The sequence below is a fragment of the Chlorocebus sabaeus genome, chromosome 9, assembly GCF_047675955.1.
Source record: "Chlorocebus sabaeus isolate Y175 chromosome 9, mChlSab1.0.hap1, whole genome shotgun sequence".
NCBI lineage: Eukaryota > Metazoa > Chordata > Mammalia > Primates > Cercopithecidae > Chlorocebus > Chlorocebus sabaeus.
This window is the reverse complement of record NC_132912.1, coordinates 69,519,158-69,541,606: the sequence shown is the minus strand read 5'-3', so window position 1 is coordinate 69,541,606 and position 22,449 is coordinate 69,519,158. Positions and strand designations below refer to the sequence as shown.

The window sequence follows — 22,449 nt, the reverse complement described above, 5'->3', positions numbered from 1 at the left end:
GGATGCTCCCATGGGTACCTGTCAGTCTGACAAAGGGCCCCAGTCCCACCTCTCTTTTTCCTGGCCCGAGGCCACCTTCCCAGCCCCTTTCCTGTTGCACATGGGTGTGTGGGGAGAGGGAAAGTGGCAGTTTCCTCCCTCTTCCTCCAGCAGGCAGGCTGGGGAGCAAGGGGCCTACTCACGCCAGTTTCCTGTGTGTTGCCTGCCTCAGCTGTCTCTCTGGCCCCAGCCAGGCACCCTTTGTCACTCCCACCCAGCTTACTGTGCCTAGGCAGGGAAGGGTAGAGGGCTGGCAGGAGGGGTGGGCTCAGGCGAGAGCCTCTGCCTGCTGATGGCCTATGGAGGGCACACACAGAGCTGCACCTTCAGTCCTCAGTCCTCAGAGGGTGGCTGAATGAGGGTCCCAAAGTTCACCATAGCTGAGCTTCAGCCCTGGTGCTGCCTATAACCAGCAGAGCCTGGGGTGTGGAGCAGATGGCACAGGGCAGGGGCAGCCTCAGTCTAGGAGCCAGGAAGCTGGGGCCCCATGCTGACCTCCCACTGACCTGGGCAGGCCAGTGATGAGCCTCAGTGTCATTCCTGCCAATTGCTGTGGCTTGGGCAGCAGGCCCTGCAGTGCTGGCACCTCGGATGGATACAGGCGCTGACTCTTACCATGAAATCTGCTCACAGGGCTAGTTGGTGCCCAGCTCTCCAGGAGCCATACTCCCAGCTTCGCTCTTCCTCACATGCCTCCTGAACCATCTACAGATTCCCTCATGGCTGCCATGCCCGAGTATGCACACTTGCACACACACATGTGCACACACACCTTTCAACAGCCTACATCTTCAGACTCCCCATCTTCACACAGCCCCTGCCTCCACCCCCCACATACACACCTTCATATGCCCCTCACACCTTCACACGCTCACACACTCACGTGTACCCCCAGCCCCAGAACTACCTGGGAGGGAAGGCGATGGAGTGACAGCAGGAGATCATATGTTAAGAAGAAAAATTGCTGGAGAGGTTTGCTTGGGGGCACCTGCATGATTGGCAGAGGGATGGGCCAGCAGGGCACCCAGGCCCTCCCTGTACTTGAAGAGTCCTGAGCTGATCGCTCAGTCCAGGCCCCAGGCTCTGGTCTCCCTCTGTCCAGCCCTCCAGGGTGCCGGTCACCTGACAGTGCCTGAAAGGTCACCTGGCCCTGTGCCCCTACCACAGCCTGGTTCCAGGCAGCGGCTCGGCTCTCACCACTCCACATCCTGGATGCTGAGCTTTAGGCCTCCTTAAAATGCAGGAGGAAATGAAGTGGGGAGACCAAAGGTGACTGGCCCAAGGTCATGTAGAAACCAGGAAGGAAACTGGATCTCCCGAGAGGCTGTGAGATGCACTAGAAACAGCAGAGCCTCCTTCAGGAGACGGGACTGTGCCGGCCCCACCCGATCCTCTCCACCCTTAGCCTCAGCCACCCTCCCTGGACCTCTGTGTCCTTCTTTGTCAACCATGGAGGCTGGCCAGGCCACCCTTCCCAGGCTTTTTTCCTGCCCCAACAGATCTGCATCCTCACTCCAAGCCATGACTGGGCCTCAACTGCCCGGGCTGCTGTGTGCACTTGGGTGTGAGGTGGGAGGGGCTCCTGGGACAGGAGACTGGATTCTGGGCCTCAGCAGCTAACCCTAATGGGCCCCGGCACTGGGCCATGAGCCCATGAAGACCCGTGTAGCACGGCCGTCCAGATTGCTGGTGCCTCAGGCTGCCAGTTTCCCGAGCTCTCTCATCCACAGAGGGCCCTAGGGCAGTGGAGGGAGGAAACCCCGAGGGTTCTGTGTTTGTGTAGGAGCCCACAGGAGGAAGGGCATTCGTCTGTTTGGGGTGCTAGAACCCTTTACTCAGTAATTCCAGAAGTTCATCCAGGTGGCCTTAAGATAATGAGGTTTACTGGGAGGAGAGATGGAGCCAGCAGCCAGGCAGCTCCTCCCTCCTGCCTCTCTGCCTCCTTCCTGCCCTACCTTCGGGGCCTCTGACTCTCCTTCTGCTTGTCTGCTCCGTCCTCCACCCTCCTCCTCTGGCCTCTTGCTCTAGCTTTTCTTTTTGTAGAGATGGGGTCTCACTGTGTTGCCCAGGCTGGCCTTGAACTCCTGTTCTTAAGTGATCTTCCCACCTCAGCCTCCCAAAGTGCTGGGATTACAGGCATGAGCCACTGTGCCCAGCCCTCTTCCTCTAGTTCTGTCCAGAGCCCTAACTGATGGTCTGTTGCCCATGGGGCAGAGCCCTTGGTGCCAGTCCACATGATGGGCCTGGCTGCCCATGGAGGGTCATTTCCCCATCCAGTCAGTGCCATCTGGCAGATGTGGGCAGGACCGTCACAGCTAGAAGAGGACATGGCACCCTGAATGACATGGCAGTACGTGGGGATGGTGTGCAAGGCTTCCTGGAGGAGGAGAAGTTGGGACTTGATCTTGAATGAGAAGCAGGATTTTAAAGTGTGCTGAATGTTCTGTTCGTAGCTCAGGGAATGCTAGAAATGTGGGCTGAAGAATGATCCGCCTAGAGAAATCTCACAAGCCATGGGGTGAATGGATCAGAGCGAACGTGGGGAGAGGAGGAGGAGGAGAGGAGGAGGAGGGATTTGCAGGCCAAGGGTGCAAATCTGTAGAAGGTTTGCATTGCAGGAGAAGCTCAGGGGCGAGAGCCACTGGGACTGGGACCAGAGTTGGAGCAGGGCTGGAATGGGTCTGTGTGTCCCAGAACCACGGGGAGTGCGTGGCAGCTATGAGAGAGTCCAGAGTGACAGTTGGGAGGCTGATGGTGACCCTGGTGAGAGCAGCTTCTGTGCTGTGGTGGGGCATCGCCTGACTGCAGGGGTGAGGGTGTAGACACAGCAGGCATAGGCCTCTTTGGATGTTTGTGAGTGAGAAAGGGCCCTGACACCTGAATGCTTTGCATGCCCAAGGTGAGCAGTGAGAACAGTGAGTGGCAATGCTCATGCCTGCCTCTCTGGGGGAACCCTTTGGGGTTGGCATGGCCTGGATAGAACCAGAGGGAGGGCGGTGGGAGAGAGGGTGGAATGCCCTAGACCAGGGTGTGGGAGGCTGCCCTCCTAGGAGCTAGACACCCCTGTCTTGACTGCCTACTCTCTTTCTGGGTGACCACAGGTTGCTTCTGTCTTTGATCCTATTTCCTTATCTGTAAACTAGGATAATGATTCTGCTCTGCCCCTGCCTCCCATGGTCATGGGGAACGAAATGAAGAGTCATGGTTTAGCCCAAGTGCCTATTTGTGGATGGGTGGGGCTGGGGAGGGAAAGGAATGACCACGGCTTCATCATTCACCAGCACTGAAGGCAAGGGGGTGACCTGGGTGCCCCTCCAATGCAGGCTCAGGGCTCCTTCCTCAAGGAAGCCACAGAACAGAGGTGACCCTGCATAGCTGCTGGGAGAAGGTGGGTCTTGAGTGAGTCTGGCCCCAAGAGGCAGGGTCTTGGTGGAGTGACCTGTTGGCTTTGCTAGGCCTGGGCTCCGTAGGTTGACCTGCCCTTGCACAGCATCTACCCTTTAACTAGGAGTCTTAGCCGGAAGGAGGCCGTGGCTGATGGGAGAGTTTCTAGCATCCTCAGGTGGGCAGGTGAGTGAGAGGTAAAGTCCTGGGTGAGGCCCTACTGAGAGATCCCAAATCGATCTGAGGATCCAGCAGCCCATTTCCCAGGAGGCTCCTATTGCTCTGCTTCCAGAAAATTAGGGACAGTGTGGGAAGTTGAAGGATGGTTGCTGCAGTTTGGGGTATTGGGTAAGTCTCATGGGAAATGGCTGCGTAAAACAGGGGCATGTTTTGAGTCCCAGGTCCTTGCTTTCTATGGGGTGTTTGTGGGGGCTTCTGTCTATCATCTATAAGGACTGCCCACTGCCTCCATTCCAACTGGGAGTGGGTGGGGCCCTCGCCCAACAAGAACCAGAGGGAGGAGGAGAGACAGCTTCTGTTGAGGTCTGGGCACTCATTTGGGGGTTATATCTCCCTGGCAGCCAGGAACAGTTGATCCCCCAGACCTTGGTCCCTTGTGACCTCTCTGTACCCTCAAAGTTGCCCATGCCCCCAGGTTCTCCACCTGCTTCCTGGGCTCCTGGCACCTCCTTCTGGACCTGTGGACAGGAACAGATTGGGATCAGACTCAGAGGCCTTGGCTCACTTTGGTGGTGTGCTGTGGGGCTGGGGTCCCTGTTTGCCAACCCCCGCACTCCCACTCCACCAAACCAGTTTATGAAACTGCAGAACCACAGTAAACTCCTTCCCCTGGCAAGCCAAGGTGGTTGGGCGGGGTTGGGGTGACAATATGTTTCCAGGGGCCCCAGGGTTCTCTCTTCCCAATTACCCTGCTAGAGACAGCCTCTGATGATCCAGTCTGGGCATGTCACCAGGCTGAGAGGGACGGCCCACCCAAGAGAAGCCACAACAGGTCCCCAAAGAATTTCTGCAGGCTGGGACACCTGAGTGAAATGAAGAAATGGGATTCAACAGAGAGAAATGTGAAGTCTGCCAGCTAGGTATGAAGGGCCAGTGGCTCAACTTGAGGGAAGTTTGTGCAAAATCTACTTGGGAACGTTTGTTGACATCACATGAACTGACACTGTGAGCAGCCGCCAAAGCCCTGGCAGGTCTGAGTTGCATTAACTGTTGACATCGGTCTGGCTGTGCAGAGACCACAGCCCAAGTGAGGAACCCTACCCTTGGATAAATGTTGGTGAATTGCCCTGTGTCTTTTGGAGAGGAGTGGGTGGTGCCTGGGCTGCAGAGTCAGGCCAGGGCAGGACTTGGAAGGAACATGATGGAGTTCTCAAGGATCTGAAGGTCTATCTGGGGGAAGGAGAATTCCACTTGCTCCAGGTGATTGCTGAAGGCAGAGCTAGCTCCTGAGGGTGGGGAGGGCCAAAAGGTAATTTTCAGCTCAAATGAAGAGAAGTTTCTAGGTGACCACTCTCCCCTACTGGCTGCTGGAGGCACAGGGGCAGGAGTGAGTGTCTCAGCACCCGCAGCAGTATGAGCAAGGGATGGTGTGTTGTCACGTGTCTTGCACATCCAAAGTAACCAAAGGACATTTAGTCCAAGGGATTCCTAAGAAAAGGATGACTGAGGCCTGCACCTGGGGGCTGACAGTATTGTCTGGGAGACTTCACTCAGACAAAACACACAGAGGAAACGGCAATCAGTGGCAGATTGGTTCCACCTTTCTAGAAGAAGTTGGTCTCAGTTAAAGTTGCCCTGCAGTGAGCAGCAGCCTGTCCTTGCAGGAGTGCAACTGAGACCAGATAACCTTGAGCTGGAAAAGGGATTCCAGTTTCAGGCATGAGGAGGGGGTTGGATGTGAACAGATGACCTCTGTGGTTCCTTTGAGACCAAAGTTCCTTGGCAGAGAAAAACACCCGCAGAACTCTGAGCGGCACACAAGGTTACGGAGGACGGAGCAGAGATCCGAATATAGCTGGCGGGAGGAAGGAGGCAGCGGGCGAGGGGAAAGTAGGTCCTTGGAACAAATGAGGTGGGGCATGAAATTAACGAGGCTGGAAAAGGGCTGAGCTCAGGGACTCCTTTTTAAAGACTGTCTTTTAGCAAGAAAAATGAGGAAAAGAAATTTGGGTAGTGGAGATGTAATGGAGATTGTAAAGGTAGCTATGGACAGCTGGCCCGTTGGCTGGGGAGAGGAGCCTCTTGGAGAACAAGGAAGAGATGCAGATCAGTGGGTCTGGGGTGACCCCAGCATGGCATGCAGGGCGGACAGGAGTTGGCTGCTGACATCAACTGCCCACACCTTGAAGGCTACTGTGTTCCAGTCCTTGAGCTGGGCCATTCTGTCCCCCTACTGTCATGCACTGTGCTGTGACCTGCTTATCTTATCCCCTGACCTTGGCATATACTCATCCCTCACTGGGCATGCCACTTTTCTCCTTTTTGCCTTTCTGTGTTTCACCCCAATCACTCAGCTGAGTCCCTACCTCTCCAAGAAACCTCCCATGGGCTCATAGCCCATCCCCAGTTCCGCTCTGAGCATCTGGGGGCCATTCGACCCATTTGGCACTTGGATGGACACACTCTTAGGAGCTCAAGCAGCCTGTCGTGCAGTGGGGGAGGGCCTGTGCACCAGGCTTGGTCAGCAGGGTGGATGGAGGACATAGGGTGGACAGTTATTTGCCCCCATGGTGCTGGCCCTCTGGAAATTTAGAGTCCCTAGAAGCCCCCACCATGTCCTGCTTCTTACCTGCGATGTAGGGGTGGAGATGGAGGTACTTAAAAGGGTCCCTAGTGGCTTTCCCTTCCCTGGCCAATAACCCAGGCTGCCTGCTCCCTCCTTCCAGCCCTGCCAGCTGGCCAAGCTTATCCTGTGGCCCTGTCCAGGTGACAAGGCCCTGGAAGAGGCCCAGCCAGCTGGACTGCTGCGGAGCTGTCACCAGAGCCCCAGAACACGGGGGCTGGAAGGAAGCACAGAGGCAGCAGGGCCCCTTCTCTGGGGAAGACAACCAGGGACACTGGGAACCTGAAACCAGAGCCATTTCACACCTTGCCTATTAATTGCCAGATTGATTTTGGATCCGAGTCTCCAGGAGGACCCAAAAATCAATCCCCTCCACTCCATGCTTCTCTGGGCTCAGGAGTTATTCTTAAAGCGGCAGCTGTCCTGGCTGCTGTGGCTGAATCCTCCTGTCCAAGAGCAGGCTGTGGGTTCCAAAGCATGCTCAGGGCTGGGCGGTGGCTGGTGGCTTTATTCCAGATCCACTGATCCTGTGTAGGAAGACTCTTACCCTGAAGGGGAGCCATGGGGTGTGATTGGAGGGGTGTTAAGAAGGCTCTCATTCTCAAAGCTCCCTCCTACCAAGATGCCTGATATCCGTAATTCCACCGTTAAGAAGAATTTCTTGGGACACATTTAGGTCAGCAGTCCCAGCTTCCAAAATATGGAGGCCCAGGAGAAGGAACACAGATTAGGGCTGTACCATTGCAGTTCCTTGTGAATGGAGGCACTGGAGGCCTCGGGGCATCAGGAGAGCTCCGTGTGAGGGGTGAGGAGCAGGAGGCAGTGTCAGGGCATGGGGGAGGGGAAGTAGACATTGAAGACCAGCCCAAGAGGAGGCTGTGGAGGGGTGGTGAGCAAAGGAACAGTAGGTACCCCCAAGGCACTTCCCATTTGGGGGGCTGCTTTGGGGCTGTGGTGCTGGGAGACTGGCTGTTTGGCAGGTGAGAGAAGATGAAGGAACGCCCATTGCCTGGGTACCTTCTGTGCCTCCAGCCCTGAGCCAAGCACAGTGGCAGTCTGATGTCACCACCACCCTGTGGGAAGGGCTCCCACAGCCTTGTTTCTTAGATGAGACACTGAGGTGCATGAGGCTGGGTGACCTGCCCAAGGTCACACAGTTGCTCCTGCAGCATGGGGGCTGGAGCTCGGGTCCGCCACCTCTTCATGCTGTGATTTCACTGCCTCCCGCCTCCTCTGCAGAAGGGGCCAGGGGTTGAGGAGGTTTCTAAGAAGTTGGGAGAGCCGGATGGAGGGGGCACAATGGAAGGGGTACCTGAGCTCAAGCATGCCATGATTTCAAGAACCTGAGGCAGGAAGTTCTATGAACTGCTGATGTTAGAAGCTGGGGACAGCCTCTGGGCTTCCGTTCCTCAGCCTCCCTGACATCCTGCCCCGGTGCAGAGTCCCCACACATGGGAGGCCTGGTGGGCAGGTCTCCTGCAGCCTCAGCCCAGTGGCTGCTGCCTGCTACTCCATCACGGCTGTGGAGATGTGGGCTTTAGGCAGGGTCACTGCAAGTCAGCCTGTGTGCCTGGGGACATGGGGACATCATTGCTTATCCCCTGCCCACATGGACCCAATTACTGATGCAGCACTGCGTGTTCCCACGGCCACCAACAAGGGCCTCTTTCCTCATAGCATCACAGATGGACAGAGAGGTCCTGGATCTCCCTCCAACCCCCGCCCACAAGCCCATTACGCTAATTTCAGGTGTGTCTCCACTTTGCTAGCTTGGAGGGTGGAGAGTGTGTGTGTGTGTGTATGTGTGTGTGTGTGTGTGTGTGTGTTGGGGAGGGAATGAGACAGCAATTGCAAGCCATTTGGTGCAGTTACAGGGAACAACTCTCATCTTTGCCCAGCCCGTGAGCCCTGTGAGATTTGGGGCCATGTCTGTTTTCTAATAACTGACCTCGAGGGCCTGGCACGGATGTGGGTACTCAGTGCATGTTTGCTGAGTGACTGAATGGCTGAGTGAGTGAATTAGGCATCTCTTGGTGGCCATCTCAGTCCTCGCCCAGCCACAGCTGTGCTGTGTGGCTTTTGGTGAGTTGCTAGATGTCTCTGTGTGCAGATGCCTGGAAACAGTGCCAACTGGGAAGAATGGCCAATGACAGGAAAGCGCTGAGGGGAGAATGTGGCAGGAGGGCCTGCAGTTTGTGGAAGTTGCCTGCAGTGGAAACTGCTGGGGACACTGGGGCCTCTCTCTTTCTCCCAGGGCAAGGCGAACGTGGGTTGGCGCACAGTGTAGTCCTGAGGGGGAGGAAGGGGCTGTCCTAGGCTTGGTTGGGGTTGGGAGCATGTGGACTTGCATTGGAACTGAAGGGTGACAGGGAAGACTGGATCGGGGTTTGGCCAGGGGTCGAGGTCAGGGGCTGGCTCAGGAAATGGCTGGGGGCTCATGTGGATCCTGAATGAAGAAGTTGGTCAGGCCTGGGCACAGCTGGGGTTGGCTTCAGGACCTCAGCTCAGGGCTGGACCACAGGTCTCTCCAGCCTGGGGCCAGTGCAGATTCTGTCCAATAGGAGCACTGGGAATGGCTTACTGTCCTGGCCTCATTTGCTCTGAGCACACCAGCTAAGGGGTGGATACCCAAGGCTTTCTGAGGATGATGGCCTTGAAGAAGTCCTCCTGTCCCCAAGGTGTCCTTGGGGAAGCTCAGGGATGCCCAGGGACCCAGGGGCCATTTCACCCTGTCTCTGTGTTGTCAGGGGAAGAACAGAATTGCCCAGCTAGCACGGACTGGCAGCTGGAAGGTGGTGTCATCAGCATTTCTCACACATGCATGGCACTGTATAGTTTATGACCCCTTTCCTACCCTGCGTCTTCTCATCCTTTCCACAGCCCTGAGAAGCAGGCATGACAAGAGAGGATACCTGTGTTACAGATGAGGAAAACAGAGGCCCCGGGAGGAAGCTTGCCTAATGCCACTCAGGAGTTAGAGGCAAAGCTGGGAAAGGCCCTGGGTCCCCAGACTGCCCCTCTGGAACTCCACATGCGGGCACCTGGCTGTCCTGCCCGGGATGCCATCCTCAGGCTAGGCTGACACTCACGCCCATGCCCTGCTGCCCACTGACACCCCGCAGAGCTTAACACCCTGCTGAGCCTGCCCTGCAGCCCTTGCCAAGTCTGTCCAAGTGGCCTCAGTCATTGGCAAGTCACATTGCTGACATCACAACTGCATAAAATTAATTTATTTAGTTAAGGGAGGTGTTAATTAAGAGTTCTCGTTTATTGTGTCTTTGCAGACAGCTCTCAGGGGCTTCTGAGTTGTCATTGCTGGTGACAGCAAAAGCTAATGGCATCACAAGTTATTAATAGGATGGTGTAAGAGGCAGAGGGGCAGGAGCTGAGGCTGTGGGGGATAGGAGAAGGGGGAACTGGGGGAGGGGAGAGGATGGTCCCCTACTTTCTTCTCACCAGGTCGGGCTCCCGTCTGCAAGTTGATCCAATCACAGGCATTTTCTGGGGGATCTGGGGTTTTCTGCCAAGCCCCGTGATGCTCAGGATTTTGTGAGCCCTGAAGGAAGTGTCCCCAGGCCAGTGCCCACCCACTCCTGCTGCTGCCCCCATTCCCACAGTTCCTGGTGTTTGCCTTGAAGAGTGTTGGCTCTCACATAAGGAGCTCATTCTTTGCATGCTTTGTCTCCTCACTTACCTTGACCCTGAATATCTTGGGTTGCATATAATGACTGGTTTAGCCTTGCCTCCCCAAAGCTTAGCATAGAGCTTGGAGCTTCATGGGAGGGCAACAGACATTTGCAAAGGAAATGAGGGGTTCTCTGCCCTCCAGGTGGTCTCCGGATCTGGCCTTCTTGCTGAGAGACCTTGGGGTCATGGGTGGGGATGGTGGGAGAGAGAGGGCGGGTGGATCCAGGACTTCCCAAGTCCCCAGCCTCTCTCAGTGTCTTCAGTCTTGCAGCCCTGGAGATCCACAACCTGGGGAGTGGATAGACCTTTGCTGATGAAGGTGGGGTGTGTACAGGTATGGGCACCCAGGTGTGGGGCAGGCTTGCTAGGGTAGGGTAGTGAATGGGGAGTCTTCAGTGAAACTCTGCACAAGGACCCACCATGGGGAAGAGGGAAGAAGAGATTTTAAACTATTTTTAGCTAAACAATGATGGCTGCAAATCAGCCACTTGGTGCAGTGGAACAAACACAGCCAAGGAACTCAGACCTGCAGGCCTGTCCCTGACAGCCTCTGTGACTTTGGGAAGATAATTGCTCTCTGGGCCTAGGCTTCCCATCTGTGAAATGGAGGACTGGGCCAAAATTGACACATTTCAATGCCCAGTGTGTTCCTCACCTCCCATGTCCTGCACATCTCACCTTTCAGTAGATGTGCCAGCCCCTTCATGGTTATCATCTCAAATGCCTACAGCTTCCCTGTGGGGGAGATAGTCTATCATCCCCTGTTACAGCTGGGTAAACTGAGGTTCAGATGAGAAAACAGAGGTCATTTAATCTGCTCAAGAACCCATAGTCAGTGGAATTTAAACTCAGGTTGGTGCTCTGTCCAGAATATCAGCTTATCTCCACTGATCACCTGGGATGGGGCTGGTACAGGGGAGACCCTGCATTAGATGCGGGCTCGCTGACCAGGGCAGGCAGAGCTGAGAGAAAGGAGGAGAACAGAGCACCTATTGGATTCAACAGGCCCAACCACTGAGCTCCTGGGGCATGGGGGGCCAGGTATGAGACCATTATGGGACTAAACACACCCTGCACCGAGTTCCAGCAGCCGTCTGCCCCAACTGCCTCCTGCCTGTCCTTCCTCCTCTCATCTCAGAGACACCGTCATTCATTCAGGACACATTTGTTAGGGAGCTGGCCTGACAGCTGGGAGATGAATCAGACTGTCCCCTGCCCTCAAGGGGCTCACCACTGGGTAGAAGAGGTGGCCCTAGGAACAGTAAGCCCCACGGTGGGTCACCGGGATGGAGATAGCACATGCACCCGCCCAAGGAGCGAGGGAGCAGGCGGCAAGTTCAGGTCAGCTGGGGCTCCCTGGCAGGAATGATTGCCTTTTACTGAGGGAGGCTGGCCAGGAAATGAATTCCTAAAGGAAGTAACCATCGAGCTGAGTCTTGAAAGGTGACTAATATTCACCAAGTGGAGGGGATGGGGTTGTGGGGTGGACCTTCGGGTAGGGGAGTGGTGTGAGCAGAGTCTTGCGAGTGTGGGAAGAGGGGTATCCAGAGGTGAGGTGGGCGAGGGCTAGAGCATGTGGGGCATTGCATACCAACTTAGAGTCTGAACTTCATCCGGTGGCCTCCCTGGGGATGCTGCTGAGAGTGGGAAGAGGGAGATTTAGTTTGGGTTCCGCCAGAAGCCAATCCCGAGATGCGTGTTTAAGTGCGGGAAACACCGTAGGGACAGCAGGAAGGCAGCAGGAGCACTACCGAGCCAGCTCCCATGGTGGGTGAGTGGAGCCCAGTCCTGCTGGGGAACCTGAGAGCTCGCACAGCACATGGTCTGCCCAAGGAGCGAGGGAGCAGGGGGGTTTATGTAGCAAGTCTCACCAGCCATTGCTTGAAGGCTGCTCCCAGGAGACATCCCTGACATTTCTGGCCTTCTCTTCAGTAAAGAGGACCCAACAGTCAAAGTCCTCAGGCAAAGAAATAAAGATGTTGTCAGTTGGCAGTTGGGCCAGTGTGCCCTGAAATGGGAAGGATGAGGGGATACAGGTGGAGAACCAACAGTGTCTGCTACAGTGGCTGAGCTGGGAGGATGTCCCAGAAAGGAGGGTAGAGCGCTGCTTAGCTTCTGCCAAGTCTAGGTGGATGGACTCTGAGGTCTGCTACTGAGGGAAGAACTGCCTCCAACTGCACCTTTGCCAAGGCCTCAGTCTGAGGGCTGGACCTCAAGACAGGAGGGTGCAAAGAATTTGGTCCCAAGCTCCAGCACTTGAGAAATACAGATCTCAGTTCAAGTGCTGATTGCCACTTTCAAGCTGCATCCTTGAGCAAGTTACTTAATATCCTTTAACTTCAGACTTCTCTGAAAAAGGGGAGATAATACTACCCATGCTGTGGGACTGTTGTGATCAATAATGAAATGATGTCTGTAAAGTATTTAGCCCAGTGCCTTGAATACATTATGTGCCCAATGAATGTTTATTTTTATTATGATTTTATTATTCCAATGACAGGTAAAAAAGGGAGGAGCAAGATGCAGGCTTGTAGAAAACACTGTCAATTTACCAGCCCAGAGTAATTTTCAGTGACCCACTTTGTTGTTAGGAGATAAACAGGCGGCCGAGTGTGGTTGCTCACACTTGTAATCCCAGCACTTTGGGAGGCTGAGGTGGGAGGATCAACTGAGGTCAGGAGTTCAAGACCATCCTGATCACATAGTAAAACCCTGTCTCTACTGAATACACAAAAATTAGCCAGGTGTGATGGTGCATGCCTCTGGTCCCAGTTTCTCAGGAGGCTGAGGCAGGAGGATTGCTTGAATCCAGGAGGTGGAGATTGCAGTGAGCTGAGATCATGCCACTTCACTCCAGCCTGGGCAACAGAGCGAGACTGCCTCAAGAAAATAATATAATGTAATATAAAATAAAACAAAGAGAAAAATGGAGTAGGCAGTTCCTGGCCAGTAAGGCCATTCCTGGGTCTTGGAGGTGTTAAACAGGCTCATGTAGCATTTCTGGACTTTGTGAGCATAAATTGAACCAGCAGCAAGTGACTTTATATGTCTCTGCTCATAGGTACTGGTTGTGATAATCATTTCTTTGTCTATGACACCTGTCTCCCCCAAGAACTCAAGATCAGCTTCAGACCTTATCTAGTGATTATTGTATGATCTCAAGACTATCCTTGAAATAGTCTCTGAAGATATGGAGCAGAGGAAGGAACACTGGACAAGGAGTCTGGGGTCTTATTTAATTTTTATTTTATTTTGTTTTGTAGAGACAGTGTCCTGCTATGTTGCAAGGAGTCTGGAATCTTATTTAATTTTATTAATTTTATTTTTTTATACAGATAGTGTCTTGCTATGTTGCCCAGGCTGGTCTTGAACTCCTGGCCTCAAGTGATCCTCATGCCTTGGCCTCCCAAAGTGTTGAGATTATAGGCATGAGCCACCATACCTGGCCAAGGAGTCTGAATTCTAATTCGGGCTCTAAAATGAATGTCAAATTCCTTGTCTGAAATGTGGGGATAAAACCACATTATCTTGGTCTCTTCCTAGGGCTGTCATGAGGATCAAATAAGATCATGAAAAAAAAGACCATGAATGTGGAACTACTTTGAAAACTACAAATTACCATCCAGAGTTGGGTCTAGAGGCGGGTGACTTGATTCCTGTGCCCTGGGGACTTCTAAAGGGCCTAAGAAACCATGGCCACTAGAGAAGCTTTACATGTCATCATGCCACTCTAAGGATGGCTCAGGCTTGGCCTCTGGTACAGGCAGCCTGGGAAGAAGAAAGAGTGCCTGGGGAACCTCGGACCTTGGGAGGAATGCCTAAAGTTCTTGCTCAGGGACATCAGTGGGGGATGCTCTCAGCTGGTCCTTGGGGATGGAGGAAAGGCAGAGGAGGATGAGATCGGCAGTTACTAAACCAGGAAGTGAAGTGGTTACCTGAGAAGCATTCCGACCAGTTTGGGGCAGTTTTTCTCATTTCCCTATGCATGCAGGAACATTTCAGGATGTGGCTTAAGGGCCTCCTGTCCACACCCAGTTGGTGAAGTCCAGGGAAGCTGATTCTGGCCCAGGTGGTAAGACCAGTGGTGTCTCAGAGGTCATGTGGCTTTCTTTTCTTCCTGGCCATAGACTGACCTGCTCTCTGGCCCTTCATCTCCATCAGACTGAATGCAACCCCACCCCATCTCAATGGCCAGCCTTGGTGTCCTGCAATGTGAAGTCATTGTGTGCTGGAGAGGTTGTGAGTCTGGGGCTGGAGGTCCAAAAAGAGGGGACCTCTGTCTATACAAGCAGCTCTGGACTCAGAATCCCCAAATCCAAGGAACCATTTTCACTATTGCCCAGAGAGTGAAAGTCATGGCTTTAGTGGAGCAGAGACAGGAAAAGATGCATACCCCAACTTGGGATGTCTGGGTGGGATGTGTCCTCCACAAGAGGACAATAATCTCTCATAATGATAGTGAGTGGATACCACCAGGATGATGCATTGTCACCCTCTCCTTAACTCCATAAAAGGCACCAAAATGGTAAGTCTTCATAGCCTTTCTGACCCTTCTTAGCGTACGATGGCTTTGTGGGGCAATTTTCATTTTGGGGGCATTTCTCTGTGACTTCTTGATTGGAGAGACCTAAGATATAGAATGAAGATTCTTGGTGCTATTTAGAGCCCCTCTGATACCTGAAAAAGGCCTGTTCTGGTGACCTCAGGGCTCAGACATGATTGGTTCAGGGCCAGGGAAGGCAGTATTGAGAACTTTTTGCATAGGTTCAGATTTTAATCTAGATTCAGGGACCCAGTCAAACTGTCTCCCTAAGATCTTATTTTAGTTTTCAAAGCTAAAACCTCTAAAAAATTGGCTCTGCTTGCAGTTTAAGTAAAAACCTTCATATTTATGGCTTTTCTAGTTTTCCTTCAGTGGTTGACATCCATTTAACCCTCTGAATCTAAAATATGCTTTGTGAACTGAGATTATGAGAGGAAGCCAGTTTGGAAGACAAGGGTCATAGCATCCAGAGGTTTGGAGGAGAGGGACCTGGAAAGGGGGATATAGGAACGTAGTGGGGGAGGTAAAGAGGGGATATTGGTAAACCAAAGAGTGAGAGTGAATGGTAAGTAATCCAGTGGTCTAGGAGAGAGGGAGGGGTGAGAGTTGAAGAGAGAAAGAGAAAAGATGAAGGAGAGAATAAAATAAACTGTTCGAAGAGAGATGAAATTGCCATAAAATATGGGGACAAAACATTCGGGAAAAGAGAGAGCAGGAGGCAGAAAAGATGAAGAGGAGGCAGATGAGGCAGGGGAAGTGAGGTGGAAAGTAGGTGGGACGGGGGTAGGGGTTGGGGCATGGAGGTCCCAAGATTTGGACTCTTTTTTGTCACCATGCATCTGTACAGCAGATAAATACAGTGCAGCTGGGCTTTTCTCTCTTCTTAATTGACATCTTTGGATCTATCCCCGCTTGACAAATCAGGCCACTTATTATTAGTGATGACAAAGATAAATATGACAGGCATTCATTTTGCATCTGGGCCCCCTGATAATAGAAGTCAGCACACCAGCCCCTCTCCCCACTGCTTCCTCACCCCCGGCTTGGGCTCCCCAGTGGGGAAACTGCGTGGCCAGGAGCTGTCCACGGCGGCATCTACAGACCCCCTCCTGGGAAGGGAAGCCAGGGGACAGGACCTGTCCACGATTTGAGTGGTGCTGAAAGCCTCTATACCCTGCCTCCTGTCTGATTCCAACATGAAAGCTGGGTGGCTGGAAGCTGTCCACAGCCTATGTGGTGTTGAAAGCCCTGTCCCCAGGGCTGGGGTGGCAGGGTGCATCTCTTTCCCACAGAGCACAATTACTTCTGGCATGGAGTAGTCAGTGGCTTAAATTTACCTGCCTTGCCATGGTTCTAAAAAACCTGGATGACTTCAAGTGTGTTCCTTCCTAACTCTGGGTCTCAGGATTTCCACCTTTAAAATGAAGGGCTGGATTAGGTGTTCTCTCAGGGTCCTCAAGCACTAGTCTTTTCTGTTATCAAAAGCCTTCAAGAGATTCCTTCTGCTTATAGGATCGAGCTACAAATCCTTTAGCCAGGCCCTGAAGGCCCTCTCTGGACCCCTCCACTTCCTGGCTTTGCCCTCATTCTAGTCAGATGAGCCTTCTCTCAGGCCCCAGTCACACTCTTCTTTTCTTCCCCTGAGCCTTTGCCATCCCCACTGTCCTCCTTCTGCCTCTGACTCTCTCCCTTCCGGATCTCTGGGAGCACCGACCACCTGGGCCTCTCCTTGAAAACCAATGGCCTTATGCTCAGTGTGCTTTCAGTTTCTTATGTCTTATAAGGCTGTGTCTTACATGGCTCCCCTTGAGGGACTTGCTGAGGCCAGGGTCATGCTCTGAATCAGTGATCAGTGGCTCACAGTTTCCCATGACCATGTGTGTGGAGCCTGGGTGAGTACTTGCGGTATTTTGACCCAATAAGCTCCTTTAATAAAACTATGATTGCTCTTTCAAGGCTGCCAATGAAAGAAGATTACTCCAAGAAGTGCTTAGCTGAGGCTTGTGGCCCCCTCTTTGAGACAGAATCTTTCTGAGGCTCCCACTCCAAGCTGGCATGGGTGGCCAAGGTCACACTTATGTAGACAGATAATCCTGCCTCATGTCTCCATGGAGTGGCCAAGACATGTTGGGTCACACAAACAAGCCTCCATCTCTGTTTACTCTGAGCCTACCTACGACAGTCAACCCAATGCCCTCATTGTATGGTTGGCACAGCTGTCCCACCTTCAACTTCAGGGACCTTTCAGGGAGCTTCCAACCCACTCCCCCACTAGAGCTCAGACTGCCTCATAAAGTTTTCTCTCTGGAGCTCAACCATGGAAGATCCAACTTGATTAGTGGAGATGTGAGAGCTTCTCTGCACACTGTTCCCATGCAGGTGAGTCGCCTCTCCCTCTGCCCTCCAAAAATAAGGAGCTTCCATCTGTTGGGCTGGGCAAGCAAATAGAGAAGTGGTGGTTCTCTTTTTTTTGCTAAACCCATGGGAAACTAAAAGTGGCCCGGAGGTGGCATCATGCATGAGGTGGGCATCATGAGATAAGGGACTCCTCATCTCAGCGGAGCAGGCAGAACCACATCCTGACTGTCTAGAAAAAAAATCGTTGGGAAGAAAATTCTGTCTCCTCTCTAGGCCCATTTTCAGCCAATTCACCAGGACAGGCTTTGGCATCCACTCTGCCCACTGCCCACTGCTTGGCAGAGCCCCTAAAGCCATGGCTAGTAACCAGAAGTTCCAAATGGTTTAGAGGGGAGAGCTGTGTTTGCTAACGGATCTGACTGTGTCTGACAAACTGAAACCATGTGCTTGGTGGCCTCAGGTCCTCTGGGAAAGTGGGCCCAGAGCACTAACCTTCCCTCAAATATACTGGCACATTCTCAGAATCCCAGCGTTTGCCCTGTTGAACCTCATAACAGTGATCAAAGGGCTTGAAGATGATCTTAGATTCTAGACCAACTCCTCTTTTTAAATATGAGAAAACTGAGATTTCCCCAGGAAGGGAAAATCAGTTGCCTGAGCTCACACAGCAGAGAAAGGAGCCTCTTTGTCTCTTGGCTCTCAGTCTCATGCTCTTCCTCTTCCTGCCAGAAGTGTTTGCATTTTAATAGACTTGTGGAGGCTCAAGTGCCTCAGTGTCCCCTCTAACGGTAAGGACTTCAGGCATGGTGATGTGGTGATGGAGCTTTTGGGGATCCATGCTGAGGCTGTCTCCTGTCTTGTGGAGAATGTCTATGACCTCCAGCAGAAGAACTGTACAGAGAGCAGATATGACAGGGCACCCCTTTAGAAACTACCTTTAGGACTCTGCACTCTCCCAGGCTGATGGGCGTTGGAGGACCTCATTTGTCTCTGCACTGGGGGATGAATGGCTCGGGAGGAGCTAATGAAACCGTCTTCCCACCAACACACCACGACAGTGACGGATGGCTCGTGTGGAAAAGGCAGGTGTTGGCACATGGCCCATTGGGCAGGGTAGAGAATAAGACGTCCTTCAATGTCACTGTAGGTCACAGTGATGGCTGGGGCCTCAGGGAGGGGGCATGTAGGCTCTGGAGTGCAGTGACAAAGACCTCAGGGAAAGTCAGTGCCTCCCATAGCCCCCTTTCTGTGACCGGCAGACAGAAGGTCAGAGTTGTAAGTGTGATAACAGCCATATAATCCTGCTAGTTGTTGTCCAAGTGGAATTATACTGGCCCAGAAAGGGATAGTGAGCTGACCAAGGTCACACAGTTAGATAAGGTCAGAGATTGCTGAAAAGATCCTCAGTGGTCCAGGAGAAGGAGAAGAGTGACCTCAGGATGTATCACTATAGCACTATTCTCACCTGCAGGGGAGGGCAAGGGGAGGGTCCCACTTTTTGCCTAGTATTGGAGACCTTGATGATCTGTCTGCACATTCTTTTCCTCCTTACTCTGCAGCCCACATCATCTGCCTTCCACTCCCAACCTCTGAGCCTTAGCTCATGCCCGCTGAGGGCCGATTGTCCTCCAAGGGGCTCCCATCCGTCTGTCTGCTTATCTATGAGAGGCATAGGCCCAAATGTCATTTGTCATCATGCATTCCACTTGGCATTCTGAACTCACTCCCAGTGCAAGGTCCCCACCGGAGTGGTGTCCCATTACCATGCCCTCTCCCCATTAGTATTTTGGAAAAACCTCTCCAAAGAACATTCTCCTCCATGGCAACCATTCCTGAAGTTTTGGAAGTATTACAGCTACATGCCAGAAGCCTGCATTCCTGGTATATAGGAAATAAGTCAGGCCAAAGCGGGGAGACGGATGGAAAGAGAAAAGGGTGGAGTGAGTTATTGGCCTCTCTGCAGGCCTAGAGCAGTTTCACCCCAACCCTGGCCACCAAGATCTTCACTTCTTTCTGGTCCAGGTGGTCAGTCTGGCCTGGGTGGGCCTGTGGGATTTGACGGAGGAAGCAGGAGAAAGAGTGGCCCCAGAAGCAGTTGCTCCCCTCACCTCTGCCAGGGGCTCCTCACCACTGCAAGTGGTCTTGTGAGCATTAGCTTGCCTGACACCTGCTATCACAGCCCTGGGAGGTGAGCTGGGCATTGTTGGCCCCATTTCCCAGATGACGACATTGAGGTCCAGGGAGAGCAATGACCCAGTCCAAAGGGATCAGTGGGTTAGTGGCATTTGTTCGTTTTTCTCAAATCAATAAATATTTACTGAGGCACTGAGCTAGGTGCTGGGAATATGAGATGAGCAGGGCAGACATGATTCCTGTCTTGCAAGGCCCTTCAGAGGCCCAGGTGCCTGCATTGCTGGGTCTCTGGCCTCTGGAGGTACATGCGTTGGCAGGAGCACTATCTTGAGAGTCCTCCCTTGAAACTCGGTGTGCAGATGTATACCTCAGAGCTCTTCCTCCTGTCCAAGGGACTTTCTTGGAAGCCAGCATCCTCGTGGGCACTTCCCCGCCTTCTTCCTTCAGCGCATCCATCGGCCCCTCACGGTGTCTGGTTTTCAGTGTCCCACTTGCCAGGACCTCCTCCCTTAACTGCCACTCACAATTCCTGTTATTCACCTTTCACAGGGAATGAAATGAAAGAACAAAAAGGAAAATCTTTACCTGTACAGCCCCTTGGAGGATGGGGTGGGAAGTAAAGGCCTGCCACCCAGTTTCCTGCTGCCTGGAGAAATCTGGAAGATCTCCTAGGGCTTTGGAGAATGAAGGCACCCTTGTCTGGTTGCCACCACAGCCTCCTCTCTCACCCCCACCTCCTCCTCCTCATCTTCAGCCCACCAAGGCCAGATTTGTCTTGCAAAGTGGCATCATTATAAACGCATCAGCCTCCTCTGGACGCCTGTGCCCGCTCCCGCCAGCCCATCCAGGCTCGATTACATCTGAGGCTGTCTGGGGTAATTAAGTGACATTAGGACGCATCCCCCATTGTAATGCAGTGTTCAAAGCCCTGGGCTTTTGCTTCCCGAGAGCTGCTGCCGCTGCACTGAGGTTGTGTCTGCCTAATGCACCCCACTGTGATTGCAGCTAATTACTCCACAGACAGGCCTCATTAGTGGTGGGTTCGGGATGGAAGATGAGAAGCAGGCTGTCTCCCCTGCCTTCCCCAGCCCACTGGCTTATCCTCTCCCTCCATGGCCCAGTTTGCCTCACTTTACTGTTGAGGCAGAATTAGAATAGGGCAAAGGAATTCCCAAAAGAGGGCTCATCTGGACAAGGTCATCTACTGAGCTACAGGGCCTTCAGGAACTTTTCAACTGCTTTATTCAACCAATGGGAAGCCAAGGCCCAGAGGAGGTTACTGACTTGTCCAAGGTCACACGGCACAAGTGAAATGTGCCACCTTTCCTAACTGCCCAGCTTGGAGGGTTGGGGTGGGCAAAGTGGGATTTGCACAGCCAGGACCCATCTGGGTCCAGAGCTAGTGGGAGAAAGGGCTCATGAGCACCCAGGAAAATAGCTGGATGGCTACGCTACCCCAGAGGCTCTTTCTGGTCTCTAGGCCTTTGCAACTCTTGCCTGGAATCCTCTTCTGATGCCCTGCACCTGCCACCTTGCACCTGGCTGACTCCTTTCATCCTTCAGGTCTCGCTTTCTCTAGGAAGCCTCCCCTAACTCCTGAGTTTGGTGACCCTCATATGTGCTTCCATGATACTCTGTACTTCCCCATCTTGGCAGTCATCTCTCTGAATTGTCAATACCTAATACCCCACATGACTATACCCATAGGAGGATCAAGCGCTGAGACCCTCATGTTCACGTAGTAGGCATTAGTCTAGCTCACAGATGGCTTCCGGTAAGAATCAGTAGAAAGAAAGATGTAAGGATTGATGGCTGCTTGACCAGTACCATGAGTACCATGGTAAGGCTGTTGGTGTTCACTCACATCTGAGAGTTTCTTTATACTTCCCAGCCTCCCTTGCTCTTAGGTTGGTCACATGACTCACTCCAGCAAATGGGACGTGAGCAGAAGGTATATATGTTACCTGGAATAAGGTGAATAATTATCTGGTGTGCTTTTCTACAATCCTCGTTGCCTGAGTGATGCCAAGATAATTTTGAAGCTGCAAGATGGTGGAGCCACAAGAAGAAAGGAGCCTGTATCCCTGAGTCACCACACAGAAGAGAGACATCCAGAAAAGCTGCCTGACATGGGTCATATGGGTAAGAAATCAACCTTACTGTGCAAAGCCACTGAGATGTTGGGGCTACTTATGAGAGCGGCTAGTGGGAATTACTCTGACTAATATAAGGGGGTTAAACTTGACGGGATGCAAATAGGAAATGGCTTTTTTCCAATCACTGCTTTTAAACATGCTCCTATTAAGCCTCCTTTCCCTGTCTCTTGACAACATCTTGGACAGATTCTAAGTTTTGGTTACTGTTGGTTGTTAGAAGAGCCTCATCTTAGTAATTAGGATTCACTTTCAGGGCCAGCCCAGCCTCAGAGATTTATGCTCATATCCAATCGAAAACTTCTTCCTTTCCTTCAGCTCAGGTCTGACCCATGGCTTGGAGATCAAGATTGGTCTGTTCTTTTGCCTCACTTCTACTTTCTTGCCCTCCTGCTGCTGGCTCCTTGAGAGTCAGGGCAAGGAGACAGAGGAATAGTAGAAAAAGGGGTTAAAAGTCTTAGATAGGTCCCCGTCACTGTTGTGACGTCACTGCTGATGTCCTGGGTGTCAGGTTATCAGAGGCTGGTGTTTGGGGCAGTGTTTTTGTTGGTCTTTTTGAGGTACTACATGGACCACCATCTGCCCCCTTCTCTGATGGTGGCCATGCAGAATGCAGCTCGGCATGGCCTCCTGTTATACTCTTCTCTCCTGCCCTCACCCAGTTTCTGCCACCAGGGGTATGTCCCACCAGGGGTAGGTCCCACCAGGGGTATGCCACTGAGGATTGTAGACAGGGGTATGTGGGGAACTCATGCCTCCTTCCTACCATAGGACAGCAGACTGCCTCACCGATTCTCACACTCCAGTGTGGCCTGCGCCAAGGCAGGCACCTGAAAGACGTGGGAGGTAACAAGTCCAAAAACGAGTGGAACCATCTGTCCTTTCTTAGGGGCCCTATGGAGGGAGGAAAGAAGCCTGAAAAATAAATGGGACTTAGAATTCTGTTGGTCACAGATTTGTAACATCGAAGTTGAGGGGATTATTTTGTGTCTTAAAAGGATTCCTCTAGGACTCAAGTAACTTGGAGTTTGGCTAAGTGGAGGGTGAGGATGAGACAGATTGTAGCGCTGGTCTGTGCTCTTCAGAGGTCATGGGTTCTTTGGGGAATACGATGAAAGTTCCCTAGAAAAGTGCATGTATTCATGTATGGATATGACACTTTAGGGCATCCTGAATCCCACTGTGTCTCCCAGAGGAGTCCATGAAATCCCAACTAATTATCTCCAAACAAAAGTGCTGCTCACCTGAAGTCTGATTCCTTCAGTGTGGACCCATTTGGGGACCCTGGCACCCACCCCCTACCCCCTCCTCAGACTTTCTCTGCAGCATCACAGTGAACTTACTCTTCT

General features: G+C 52.6%; 1 long non-coding RNA gene across 1 annotated transcript; it reads left to right on the top strand.

Annotated features, from left to right (window-relative positions):
- Positions 1–4,221: 4,221 nt before the first annotated feature.
- On the top strand, positions 4,222–21,540 carry LOC119627922 (uncharacterized). Its single transcript, XR_005244135.2, has 3 exons — positions 4,222–4,523; positions 19,497–19,822; positions 20,839–21,540. It is a non-coding gene; the product is annotated as an uncharacterized lncRNA (long non-coding RNA).
- The last annotated feature ends 909 nt before the right edge of the window (positions 21,541–22,449 follow it).